Genomic DNA, 14,359 nt, shown 5'->3' with positions numbered 1-14,359 from the left:
TCTGTCTTCTATGAAGATATTAATGAAATGTTTTTAATTATACTAGCTGTTTCTTTTTTGTGTTGTTTTGTGGTTGGGTAGTTTAAAAGTATATACCAATGTGGATTTTTCTTTAAAGGGTGAAAAGGCAGTGAGGGTCTACCCATTACAAATTCAAATCTTGCAATACAGATACAAAAACATTTCAGGATTCTAAAATATATTTTCAAAAACTCAGAAGAGAAACCTGAATGCAAACAAAGTGGAAAAAGTTTATTCAAAAAGTTGATAAAACTCTAATTTTATCTAATTTATCTATTTAGATATTCTGATATCTAATTTTTAAAATTTTATTTATTTTTGAGAAAGAAACAGACAGAGCAAGTGGGGGAGGGGCAGAAAGAGAGAGACAGAGACAGACAGAGACAGAGAGAGAGAGAGAGAGAGAGAATCCCAAGCAGGTTCTGCTTGTCAGCACAGAGCCCTGTGTGGGACTCGAACCCACAAACCACGAGATCATGACCTGAGATGAAACCAAGAGTCGGATGTTTAACCAACTGAGCCACCCAGGCACTCCATCTAATATATAATTTTTAACTGAAATCTGGAAATATGTTTCTGAAGGTTTCAGTAAAATAAGTGAGAAATTCGAGTCCTGATTTGGATGTGTATGCAACTTCCTACAGACTGTGTTACAGTATATGTTGGGTCTTTGTTCCTAGTTCCCAGCACAAAGCTCCTAAAACTGTCAGAATTTCCTAAGTGATAGGAATGCCTTTTGTTGTTCTTTATGAGCCCCTTTCAACCACACTTGGTTTATGCTAATGTGATGACTCAGAATGGGGCCCCATAATGGCTTCAGAGTGAGAGCTGGTCGCCAAAAAGACCAAATGGAAGAGTAGAGAGTGGGAACATTCCTCCCCATCCTCTGACTTCTGGGAAAATGAAGGGGACTGAAGAATGGGTTATAAAAGCTCTTGGGGCACCTGGATGGCTCAGTCGGTTGAATGTCCCACTTCGGCTCAGGTCATGATCTCATGGTTCGTGGGTTTGAGCCCCATGTCAGGCTCTGGGCTGACAGCTCAGAACTTGGAGCCTGCTTCAGATTCTGTATCTTCCTGTCTCTCTGCCCCTCCCCCACTCATGCTCTGTGTGTGTCTCTCTCTCTCTCTCTCACAAATAAAATAAACATTAGGGGCGCCCGGGTGGCGCAGTCGGTTAAGCGTCTGACTTCAGCCAGGTCACGATCTTGCGGTCCGTGAGTTCGAGCCCCGCGTCGGGCTCTGGTCCGATGGCTCGGAGCCTGGAGCCTGCTTCCGATTCTGTGTCTCCCTCTCTCTCTGCTCTCCCCCGTTCATGCTCTCTCTCTCTGTCTCAGAAATAAATAAAATGTTAAAAAAATTTAAAAAAAACAAATAAAATAAACATTAAAAAATTTTTTAGAGCTCTTGAACTACAAGATTCAGAGAACTGAGTTGGTGAACACATCCATGTGCCAAGAGGGGGGCAAACTCTGACTCCCCAGGGACAGAGACTCCTGTACTCTGGCCCCATCTAGTCCTCTGACTATGTACCTCCTCATCTGCCTGCTTACCTTTTATGTGATAGTAAATATAGCACTTTCCCAAATTCTGTGAGTCATTGTAGTGAATTATTACCCAAGAAGGGCATTGTGGGAACCCCTGAATTTGTAATTTGTTGGGCAGAAGTGTGAGTAGCCTGGGTACCCACTTTGTGGCTGGCATCTGAAGTGGGAGCAATCCTGCGAGGCTGTGGGATCAGCGCTAACTCTGGAACTTAGTGTCAGAATTGAACTGAAGTGTTGGACACCCAGTTGGTATAGAATTGGTGTGGAACAATGACACGTATCTGGGGGCAGAAGACATCACAGACTCATTTGCCATTTGTGGTAATGTGTCCTGCAAACAAAAATTTTAATAAATTCTATTTTATGTGACTTCCATCAGAAAAGGAAAAATAAGTATATATTGAGTATGCTCTTGACAAGAGAGAATTTCTAGTTTGATTCACTGCCAATGAGAACCATATCCTCCCTCTTATAATCTTACACATCAGATAATTGGAAGAATTGTCCAGAGACTAACTTCAGGATCCATTATTGTTTCTCCTCCACTGCCCACATTCGTGTGCTGGACACCACAGGATGGGTCCACACTGAAGACCGTTGGACACTGCTGTCTCTGTGCTATCTATCATAATTCCGGTACTGTTGGTAGAATGGGCAGTAAGAATATTCTTGGAAGCTATTCCTATACCGGAATGGCTACTAATACCTATATGTGAAAGTGATTATGAACCACATAAATATGTCCAGCTAGACCAAAACTAAAGTTATCCCTAAATTAGCTTATCTTTAGCAGCATCCCCCAAAATGCCTGTGGCCAACCACCACCACATTGCACAAGGCATAGCTGCAGTGGAAAGAAAGAGTGGTCTTAATTGCTTGTGGTGAAATGATTTTGCCTTTGCAAGATTTCAAAAACACATGACAAAGCAACCACATAGCTGCAGCTCTCCACGTGTAGGAAGGGCCCGTGCAAGTGAAACTCCAGGAAGCTTCAGCTTCATGAGCTTCACAGGAAATAAAAATGCAGGCACTAGAGTCAGATTGCTCTGGTTCCAAGCACAGCGCCAGCACTTAGTAACTTCAGGACCTCAGGTAAGTTACTGTAAGATGGGGGTCAAGATCATAATTATGTCATGGGGCTATTGTAAGGATTGCATGATATAATACTTGTAAATCACTTAGAGTAGTGCCTCACATGGTTAGCACGTCATTAACACTATCTTCCTGGTGTCTGGTGGGGGGGGGGGGCGGGGAGATTATCCAATCTCATGTTTTTGAACACTGTCTATATGCTAATGACTCCAAAGTTGAAAATGTGTATCTAAGCCCGATCTACCTCCGAACAATCTTCACCAAACTAATAATACCTGCTATTTATCCTTTGCTACCTTTTTTGTTGTTGTCGGGGTTCGGTTGACATATAGTATTTTATTAGTTTCAGGTGTACAACATAATGATTTGACATACGTATATGTGGTGGAATGATTACCAAAATAAGTCTAATTAACATATGTCACCTTCCATAGTTACAAAAAAACACTTTTTTCTTGTGATGACTTTTAAGACCTACTCTAAGCAACTTCTAAATCTGCAATTCAGTATTATTAACTATAGTCACCATGCTGTACAGTAAGTCCCACAACTTACTTATTTTATAACCAGAAGTTTGTACTTTTGGGTCCTTTTCACCCATTTCACTTCGCCCCTCCTCACTACCTTTTGAAATTAGTACTTTGTACTATAATCTTTTAAATACGTTAAAAGGTGGGGCGCCTGGGTGGCGCAGTCGGTTGAGCGTCCGACTTCAGCCAGGTCACGATCTCGCGGTCCGTGAGTTGGAGCCCCGCGTCGGGCTCTGGGCTGATGGCTCGGAGCCTGGAGCCTGTTTCCGATTCTGTGTCTCCCTCTCTCTCTGCCCCTCCCCCGTTCATGCTCTGTCTCTCTCTGTCCCAAAAATAAATAAACGTTGAAAAAAAAATAAATAAAATAAATACGTTAAAAGGTAAGTAGTGTTGGAATCCTTGTGCACTGCCAGTCGGAGATTATTCAAAAAAGTAAAAATAGAATTGCCATATGATCCAGAATTCCACTTCAGGGTATATGCCCCAAAGAACTGAAATCAAGGTCTTGAAAAGATGTCTGTACAACCACGTTCACAGAAGTATTAGTCATTTTGGCTAAAATGCAGAAGCAACCCCTGTGACCCAGTGCCAAGAACAGACCTGACGCATGGTAATAACTAACATTCACTAGGTGCTTATTATATCCTGGGCACTTCAATGGGTTTTACATGTGTTCAATTATTTAGTCTTCATGTCAACTGTTTTAGGTATTATTAGGTACTAATATCACCATTTTCTAGGTGGTAAAACTGAGGTATGGAAAAGGCTAGGCTTTACAGATCTAGACTCCAATCCAGGTCACTTTGCTCCATTACCTTCACTCTTATTTTTTCCCCCCGCTTAGTTTCCCCCAGTTTTATTGAGATATAATTGACACATAACATTGTGTAAGTTTAAGTTCTATAACATGTAGATTTGCTACATTTATGAATTGCAAATGATTATCGCTATAGTATTACTACCACCTTCCTGCATCCAGCCACATAATTACCATTTCTTTTTTGTAGTGCGAACATTTGAGATCTACTCTCTTACTAACATTCAAGTATATGATACAGTATTATTAGCTATAATCACAAGCCATATGTTAGAACCCAAACTTGTTAATCTAATCACAGGGAGCTTGTGCCTTTTGAGCAATATCTTCCCCCTACCTCCCAACTCCTGGTAACCACCACTATACTCCCCATGACCTGCACTCTTAATCTCTATATTACACAGCCTCTATGGCACTCAACAAAGTTACTCCTTTGCTATTCAACATAATTTCTTGTATCCAATACCACTCATCTTTTTTTCTTTCCTGAAGCTAAGACTTTCTCTTAAAATATGCTTATTTGGAGAGTTAACACTGTGCCAACTATTTCTAGCATACAGTTCATCTACCTACTAAAAAAGAGTAGGAAGGACCCTTAAGTTCTGGATTTGGGATGAGGAAATAATTGAGTCCACAAGAGTATCCAGTTATTAAAATAGAATGAATTCTACTCAGATTTTCTAGAAAAGGTAAATCTTTTTTAAAAAATAATTTATTTTGGGGGCGCCTGGGTGGCTCAGTCGGTTAAGCGTCCAACTTCGGTTCAGGGCATGATCTCGCAGTTTGTGGGTTCCAGCCCCGCATCGGGCTCTGTGCTGACAGCTCGGAGCCTGAAGCCTACTTTGGATTCTGTGTCTCCTTCTCTCTGCCCCTCCCCCACTTGTGCTCTGTATCTCTCTGTCTATCAAAAATAAATAAATGTAAAAAATTGTTTTTTAATTTACATCCACGTTAGTTAGCATATAGTGCAACAATGATTTCAATAGATTCCTTAATTCCCCTTACCCATTTAGCCCATGCCCCCTCCCACAACCCCTCCAGCAACCCTCTGTTTGTTCACCAAATTTAAGTCTCTTACGTTTTGTCCTCCTCCCTGTTTTTATATTATTTTTGCTTCCCTTCCCTTATGTTCATCTGTTTTGTATCTTAAAGTCCTCATAGGAGTGAAATCATATGATATTTGTCTAGAAAAGGTAAATCTTGGTTGCATGACAGATTGTATAGCTAATCTGCCAAACAATATTTGTGTATCTGGTGAAATCTCAGGGAAGCAATAGGAAAGGGAAGTCCACGATTTTACTTGATAGAAGACCACAGAGGAAGAAATAATAATACGTACCATTTACTTTGTTCCAGGCATGTCATTACCTTATTTAATTAAAAAATATTTTTTTACCCTCTGACCAATATCTCCCCCATTTACCCCACCCTAAGCCCCTGTCAACCATTCTACTCTCTGTTTCTATGAGTTCGGCTTTTGTTAGATTCCACATGTAAGTGAAATCATGCACTCTTTCTTTCTGACTGGTTTATTTCACTTAGCATAATACCCTGAAGGTCCATCCATGTTGCAAATGGCAGGATATATATATATACATATATATATAAAAATTATTATATATAATATATAATTCTATATAATATATAATATAATAATATAATAATATATATTATAATATATAATATATTATATAGTTACATATGTATACATATATATGTATACATATATACACACATATATATATACATATATATCTCACATTTTCTTTATCCATTCATCTATTAACAGACAGATTGTTTCTATATCTTGGCAGTTGTGAATCATGCTGCAATGAACATTAAGGTGAAGATACCTCTTTAAGATAGTGATTTCATTTCCTTCAGATATATCACCAAAAGTAGGCTTGTTGGATCATATGGTAATCCATTTTTAATATTTTGAGGAACTTCCATTGTATTTTCCACAGTTGCTATAAAAATTTACATTCCCTTAAACAGTGCACAAGGGTTCCCTTTTCTCCACATCTTTGATGACACTTTATCTCTTGTCTTTTTGATAATAGACCAATTTAACAGGTGTGAGATGATATCTCATAGTGGTTTTGATTTGCGTTTCCCTGATGATGAGTGATGTTGAGCATCTTTTCATGTGTCTGTTGGCCATCTGTGTGTCTTCTTTGGGAAAATTTCTGTTCAGGTCCTCTGCTCATTTTTAAATAGATTATTGCTATTTGAGATACTTGAGTTCTTTATATAGTTTGGATATTAACCCCTTATCTGACATATGGTTTGCAAATATTTTCTCCCATTCCATAGGTCACTTTTTCATTTTGTTGATCATTTCTTTTGCTGCAGAAACTTTTTAGTTTGATGTAACCCCACTTTGTTTTTGCTTGTGTTACTTGTGCTTTTGGTATCATATTCAAGAAACTGTTGCCAAGGCCAATCCAAGGAGCTTTCTCCACATGTTTACCTCTAGAAGTTTTATGGTTTCTGGTCTTGAGTCTTCAAGTCCATTTTGAGTTGATTTTCATGAGTGGTATAAAGATAGGGGCCCAGGGGCACCTGCGTGGCTCAGCTGGTTGAATGTCTGACTCGATTTATGCTCAGGTCGTGATCTCGTAGTTCATGAGATCAAGTCCTGCATCAGGCTCTGAACTGACAGTGTGGAGCTTACTTGGGATTCTCTCTCCCTCTCTCTCTGCCCCTCTCCCGCTTGTGCACCCACATGCTGTCTCTCTCTCTCAAAATAGATAAACATTAAAAAAGATAAAGATAGGGGTCCAATTTCATTATTTTACATGTGAATATCCAGTTTTCCCAACACCATTTATTGAAAAGACCTTCCTTTCCTCATTGAGTATTCTTGTCTCTCTTGTCAAATATTAGTTGATCATATATGCCTGAGTTTTTTTTAACATTTTACTTATTTTTTGAGAGAGAGCATCAGTAGGGGAGGGGCAGAGAGAGAAGGGGATAGAGGATCCGAAGTAGGCTCTGCACTGACAGGCTGACAGCAATGAGCCTGATGTGGGGCTCAAACTCACGAATCACAAGATCATGACCTGAGCCAAAGTCAGACACTCAACTTACTGAACCACCCAGGTGCCCCGGGTTTTTTTTTTTTTAATGTTTATTTATTTATTTTGAGAGAGAGAGAGAGAGAGAGAGAGAGAGAGAGTGAACCCATGAGTTGGAGAGGGACAGAGAGAGAGGGAGGGAGAGAATCCCAAGTAGGCTTCATGCTGTCATCGCAGAGCCCAACTTGGGGCTCAATTTCATGAACTGTGAGATCATGACCTGAGCTGAGATCAAGAGTTGGACACTTGATCGATTGAGCCCCCCAGATGTTCCAATGCATGAGTTTTTTTTTTTTATTCCTGGGCTCTTGATCTTGTTCCATTGGTCTATGTGTCTGTTTTTATACATTTGGTATTTAAAATATCTTTGTGTTAGTAGCTGGCATTTGCTTCATTTAGACACAAGGAAACTGAGATAGCAGTATTTTGTATAATGTCACAGAGCTAGGGTGAAGGTGTATTCAAATCATTTTGATTCCAAACCTGTGCCTTCAGCTTTATACTATTACCTCCTGATATGGTGTGTGGAACTTGCTCCTAAACCTCAATAAACTTCTCTATTTCTTTTGTTCTCACCTGTTACCACATATAAGAACACAGGTGTATGCATGCTTGGATTTACAGGGTATTATTTCCATATGGGAGAACACGTACTTTCATATAATTTTGTATTATAAACAATGCCTTGTAAAGTTAACAATAATTCAGTGAGTTAATTGCATTTATATTGAGACTGTGTTGCAAATTGTTCAAATAGCACCACTTAAGAGGCATCCACACACACCACAGAAGCATGAGTGCAAACACAACATCTAGAGAGATGATGTTTACAGCAGCTTCAGCAACGAGTGTATGGATGAGTCACAACTGAATCATAATACATACATGTCTTAAAGTCTAGTTATTAGATAATGTTAGAACAAAAATGCTGCTGGTGCAAATACGTGTCACTACATGTTCTACAACACTTAACCTTCAACAAAAAAGGGAAAGCTAAATAACAGTAATTTTATTTTTTATTTTATTTTATTTTTTAAGTAGGCTTCATGCCCAGCACAGAGCCCAATGCAGAGCTTGAACTCATGACCCTGAGATCAAGGCCTGAACTGAGATCAAGACTCAGATGCTCAACTGACTGAGCCACCCATGGTGCCCCTAAATAACAGTAACTTTAAAGAAGAAGAATACTAGCCATTGAAAATCCCAAAAAGGGTGCCTGGGTGGCTCAATTGATTGGGTGTCCAACTCTTGGTTTTGGCTCAGGTCATGATCCCAGGGTCATGGGATCAAGCCTCATGGCAGGCTCCACGTGGATCCTGCTTGAGATTCTCTCTCTCTCTCTCTCTCTCTCTCTCTCTCTCCCTCTGCTCCTCTCTCTCCTTCATGCACACACTCTCTATCTAAAATCAAAAGAAAAGAAAGAGAATCACAACAAACTCAAGACAACACTATAAGGAAAACAGAGAGTCTATTACCCAAGTTAAGAACATTCCAGCCATCTGGGTGAGGGATGAGCAATAGAAGGCTAATCGGGGTTCAAAGATTGGCCTGGCAGCAAGACTTCTTAGTGGAATACTAAATTTAGAGTCTTTAATAAAGTCTGGTAATAGCCCAATTTTAGTCTCTGAATATCACATCTTAGTATTGGATAATTCACTTAGTGGATTACTAATGAAAATGAAAGCTTATAAAATATGAACTCTGGGGTCAGTTTGAGGCCCATCAGTAGATGCTAGCTCATTTTTTTTTTTTAATGTTTATTTTTGAGGGAGAGAGAGAGAAAGAGAGAACAAATAGTGGGTGGGGCAGAGAGAGAAAGAGACACAGAATCCTAGGCAGGCTCCAGGCTCTGAGCTGTCAGCATGGAGCCTGATGCAGGGCTCAAACACAGACTGCGAGATCATGACCTGAGCCTAAGTCGGACACTTAACTGACTGAACCACCCAAGTGCTCCAATGCCAGCTCACTTTTAAAAAATCTCTTACAGGGGCGCCTGGGTGGCGCAGTCGGTTAAGCGTCCGACTTCAGCCAGGTCACGATCTCGCGGTCCGTGAGTTCGAGCCCCGCATCGGGCTCTGGGCCGATGGCTCGGAGCCTGGAGCCTGTTTCCGATTCTGTGTCTCCCTCTCTCTCTGCCCCTCCCCCATTCATGCTCTGTCTCTCTCTGTCCCGAAAATAAATAAACGTTGAAAAAAAAAAATTTAAAAAAAAAAAATCTCTTACAGAGGGAGGAAAAGCATAGAGAATCAGAGTTATCAAAAAAGGCTGGTATTCAATCCCCACTTTCCAGGGATGGGAACTTGAACAAGGCTCTTAGCTGGTCTGGGCTTCAGTGTCTGTGAATCATCCATCCGTCATGGCAGTGTTAGAGAGCTGATTGTAAAATTTCCAGACATTTTGTAGTCCAGTTGTTAAACCATTGGCACCTTGATATTAGCCACAGTGGGAGTATTACACCACAAAAATTGGCAAAGGCTACAAACCAGGAAATGTTCCCCCCAGAAAACTGGTTTACCAGTTTTCATTCCTTACTCCCCTCCAAAATATCACCAAATTGTGTGAAAGAGGAATAATGATTCTTCCGTGAGGATTAAATTGTTTTGGTGTTGAACCAAAGCCAGGTAATCAATAAACATTCATTTTGTAGGGTGGCCATCAGGCACAATCACAATCACGTTTAATTTCCATAGCGGCCTTTAGAGATAGAAATTATTATCCTCCAGGATAATTATGTTTTTGGAAACACGCAGAACACTGAAATTCAAAACATCATGGATGAATCTCACAGGTATTACATTGAGTGAAAGAAGCCAGACACAAAATAATACAGACTGTATTATTCCATTTATATGAAATATATGAACTGATAGAAGTGCATGCACTGATGGAAGGTCATAGAAACCAGAATGCTTGTCTCTGGTGGGGAGGGGAGTGGTGAGAAGGCAAGTGAAGGACATGTTGGAGTGGTGGAGTGTTTCTCTCTCGTGATCCAGGTGGGGGATACACAAATGCATACCGATGCAACAATTCGTCGGGAAATACACTTATGATGGTCACAGCTTATAATAAAGTACTTCTCACATCAACAAAAATTTAGTAAAAGGTAAATTGGATTGAAATTAAAAGGGAGGGTGCCTGGGTGACTCAGTCAGTTAAGCGGTGGGACTCCTGATTTTGGCTCAGGTCATGATATCAGGGTTTGTGGGATCAAGCCCTGTGTTGGGCTCTGGGTTGACAGTGCGGAGCCTGCTTGGAATTCTCTGTGTTCCTCTCTCTGCCCCTCCCTTCTCTTTCTCTCTCAAAATAAATAAATAAACATTTAAAACTGAGATTAAAAAGGAAAAGAAGAATTTGAGAAAGTATATTTTATAAACTGGAAAGCACCTTTCAAATGTTGGTTGCTCTCATTACACATCAAGCTTGAAGAACACAGAGCAGCAAAGTTTCCTTGACTATCTCTGTAGCTCCTGCTCCCATCATGATTTCCTCACCTCCAGGCCACAGCTCTCTTCTCCCCTGGACCCACACCTCTTTATTCCACAACTATATACTGGTGTTTTACGCCAGGTACTGTTCTTTTTTAAAAAAAAATTTTTTTTAACGTTTTATTTATTTTTGAGACAGGGAGAGACAGAGCATGAACAGGGGAGGGTCAGAGAGAGGGAGACACAGAATCTGAAACAGGCCCCAGGCTCTGAGCTGTCAGCACAGAGCCCGACGCGGGGCTCGAACTCACGGACCGAGAGATCATGACCTGAGCCGAAGTCAGCCGCTTAACTGACTGAGCCACCCAAGCCAGGTACTGTTCTTGGCACAGGGCCACATGAGTGAATGAAATAGACAAAGACCTTTGCCTTCATGGGGCTTACATGCCCTAGATATCTCTCCCTGGATGTACCTGAGACTGTCATGTATCCCCCACCTCTGTGATTGCACTGTCAACTTCTCGGGAACCTGGCAGGAAATCCCTGACCCCTCTCTCATAAATCACCCTTGGCTGACTATTATGTGTCCCGAATGTCTCTCAAAACCTCCCACTTGTCTGTAATTCGACTGTCCTGCCCTATCCTCAGCCTTTCTTGTCTGACTTGATACTGGTCTCTCTGTCTCCAGTCTTGTTCCTGCTTATTGTTTTTCAGACAGCAGCTAGAATGATTATAAAATGCAAATCAGAACCCAGTTGCTTTCTGCCTAAACCTGCCTGGTGGCCCTGACAGGTGAAAGTCTAAATTCCTTACCATGTCCTCATGTCCTCAGCTGTCAGGTGATGTCAGGTGATGGGCATAGCTGCTAAAACCTGAGTCAAAATTCCAGCTTACTAGCATGACATTGGGCAAAATTTTTTAGCTTCTCCATGCCTTACTTCCCATCTTTAAAATGGGAAAGATGATAGTACCAATCTCACAGTTGCTGTGGGGATTAAACTGGTTATTGCACACAAAGCAGTAAGAATAGTGCCTGACCCTCAGTATAGATTTAAGAAGTGCTCATTTTCTAACAGGGTCGCTGTGATGTTTAAATAAGTTAAAACAGCTAAGAGGCTCTGCACAGCACCCATGTGTCTTAAATGCTTTGTAATGTCATTGCTGTTATATCTCTAGGCTCACCCCTTTCCCCTCTTCACACAAACCTGCCTCAGTCCTGCGGGTTATATCTCTCCCACACCTCCAGGCCTTGGTATGGGAGTTCTTCCCTTCCTATCTCTTTTCCTGTCCATCTCCCACCAATCCTTCATGGCTTTGTGCAGATACCAGTCCCTGGCTGCCCCACCCTCAGCTAGATTGGTTCCTCCTCCTCTGTGTTTCCCTCTTAGAACCTGTGTGCACTTCTATCACAGCACATTGTAATTGTTTATTTAATTTTTTAAATGTTTATTTATTTTTGAGAGAGACAGAGCTCAAGCCAGGGAGATGCAGAGAGAGAGGGAGACACAGAATCCGAAGCAGGCTCCAGGCTCTGAACTTTCAGCACACAGCCCAATGCGGGGCTCAAGCCCATGAACTATGAGATCATGACCTGAGCCGAAGTTAGACGCTTAACTGACTGAGCCACCCAGGCTCCCTTATAATTGTTTATTTAAAATGTACTGAGAAGCATCCATCAACAGATGAATGGATAAGCAAAATGTGGTCTATGCACACAATGGAATATTATCCAGCCTTTAAAAGGAATGAAGGACAGATATATGCTAAATCATAGATGAACCTTGAAAACATTATGCTAAGTAAAATAAGTCAGACACAAAAGGACAAATATTGTGACTCCACTTCTATGAAGTACCTAGAATAGACAAATTCATACTGACACAAAGTAGAACACAGGTTGCAGGAGCGGAGGAACAGGGAGAATGGGTACAGAGTTTCTGTTTGGGATGTTGAAAAGGTTCTGGAGGTGGAGAGCAGTGATGTTTGCACAATATCATGAATATACTTACTACCACTGAATTGTACAATTAGAAATGGTTAAAATGGTAAACTCTGTGTTGCGTATCTTTTATGATAAAAACATTTTTTTTGTAATGTGCAAAGAAACAATTTAGCCTACCTGTTCTAATCTTGGCTCGAAATCCTGGCTTCACCAGGCTCTGTGACCCGGTGTAAGGTATGTAACTTCTCTAAGCTTCAGTTTCTACATCTGTAGAAATAGGTAATTTCCCTTCACTAAGTTGCATGTAGAATACTTGATGCAGAACCTGGATAATGGTAAGTACTCAGTAAGTGTTTTCTCTTATTATTAAATGGTGATGTCTTTGGGCGTAGGGTCTGTGTCTCCATCACGGTTATACCCCAGGTGCTCAACACGGTAGGTGCTCGGTGCATGTATGTGAAATGAATGAATGGCTCACAGTCTCCTACTTTAAGCCCCTACTCCAGCAATTCTCAAATGTGGTCTGGGAGCCCATGGCGGATATGTCTGTGAGGTCAAGACTAGTTCCGTAAAAATAGCATCAAGGTGCTACTTGCCTCTATTCTGGTCTTCACAGGAGTGCAGGGAGTAGGAAAAGTTCATTGATGTGGCTTCAGATTCCACACTGCAACCAGTCTTTAAGAAATTCCCTCTAGTTGGGGCGCCTGGGTGGCTCAGTCGGTTAAGTGTCTGCCTCTTGATTTTAGCTCAGGTTGTGATCTCATTGTTCATGAGACCGAGCCCCACATCAGGCTCTGTGCTGACAGCATGGAGCCTGCTTGGGATTCTCTCTCTCCCCCCTGCCTCTCTGCCCCTCCTGCACACTCTCTCTCAAAATAAATAGACTTACAAAAAAACCCTCCCACTAGTCAAGTTTTGGTGTAGTAGCAAAGAAAAATATGCACTTACCTGAAAAAATCAATTAAAATATTCCTCTCTTTCTCAACTACATATGGGTGGATGGATTTTCTTCATTATTCTTCAGCCCAAAGAACATATTGCAACAGATTAAATGTAGAAGCTGTTATGCATTTGTGTTCCATTACTCCAGATAGTAAAGAGATAATGAAAACATAAGCAATGCTCTTCTTTTCACTAAATGTTTTTGTTTGAGGAAATATGGTTATTTTTTATAAAAACATGCTCTTTAGGATAATGAACAAAGATTATTTTGAAATAAACTCATAAGTATTTTAAAATTCCTCAGTTTTAATTTCTAGTATAGTACATATTGGTAGACAGAACCCATATAAACAATGTTCTTTGGGATCAGTTATTTTTAAGAGTATAAAGGACCAAAAAGTTTGAGAACCACTGTCCTGCCTTGCACTTGGATCCCTGCCACCCCACCCAGGACAGCTGGTTTGTAGCGTGTGCTTGAACACTCCATGGGATGGAGAGGTCACCACCGCCTGGGTGGCTGGTTTTATCTTTGAACGACTCTGACAGCTAGAGAGCTCTGGCAAGGAGTCAAAAATCTGTGTTTTGGAGGCTCACATTGACTGGTTTTAGACCCACCCCTTAGTTACACACATCACAGTATAGAACCTTCTTCCAGGTCTGAAGACAGTCATTAGCTGCCCTTTGTGGTGGCCCCTGAGGGAATCAGCCTGTTCTTTGGATGACTAATGTGCGTGTATATTTTTCTGAGTCAGCCAGTGATTTGTGGGAAGCATTGCCAAACCAGATAGCTACAGCTGCTTTTCCAGGAACCAGAAGATTATCTCCAGCCCCACACCAAATTTAAGAAACTCTTTTTGTTGTTTTTCCCAATATATTACAATTTTTGTTGGTTATAAATCGCACATGCTTATGAAGGAATGAAAAATGAAATGAAAATTGGGTTACAGCCCTGACTTTCCCGTGT

The sequence above is a fragment of the Herpailurus yagouaroundi genome, unplaced genomic scaffold (genome assembly GCF_014898765.1).
Source record: "Herpailurus yagouaroundi ecotype Mexico unplaced genomic scaffold, PumYag 180, whole genome shotgun sequence".
In the NCBI taxonomy this organism is placed as follows: Eukaryota; Metazoa; Chordata; class Mammalia; order Carnivora; family Felidae; genus Herpailurus; species Herpailurus yagouaroundi.
Note: the sequence above shows the minus strand (reverse complement) of the source record.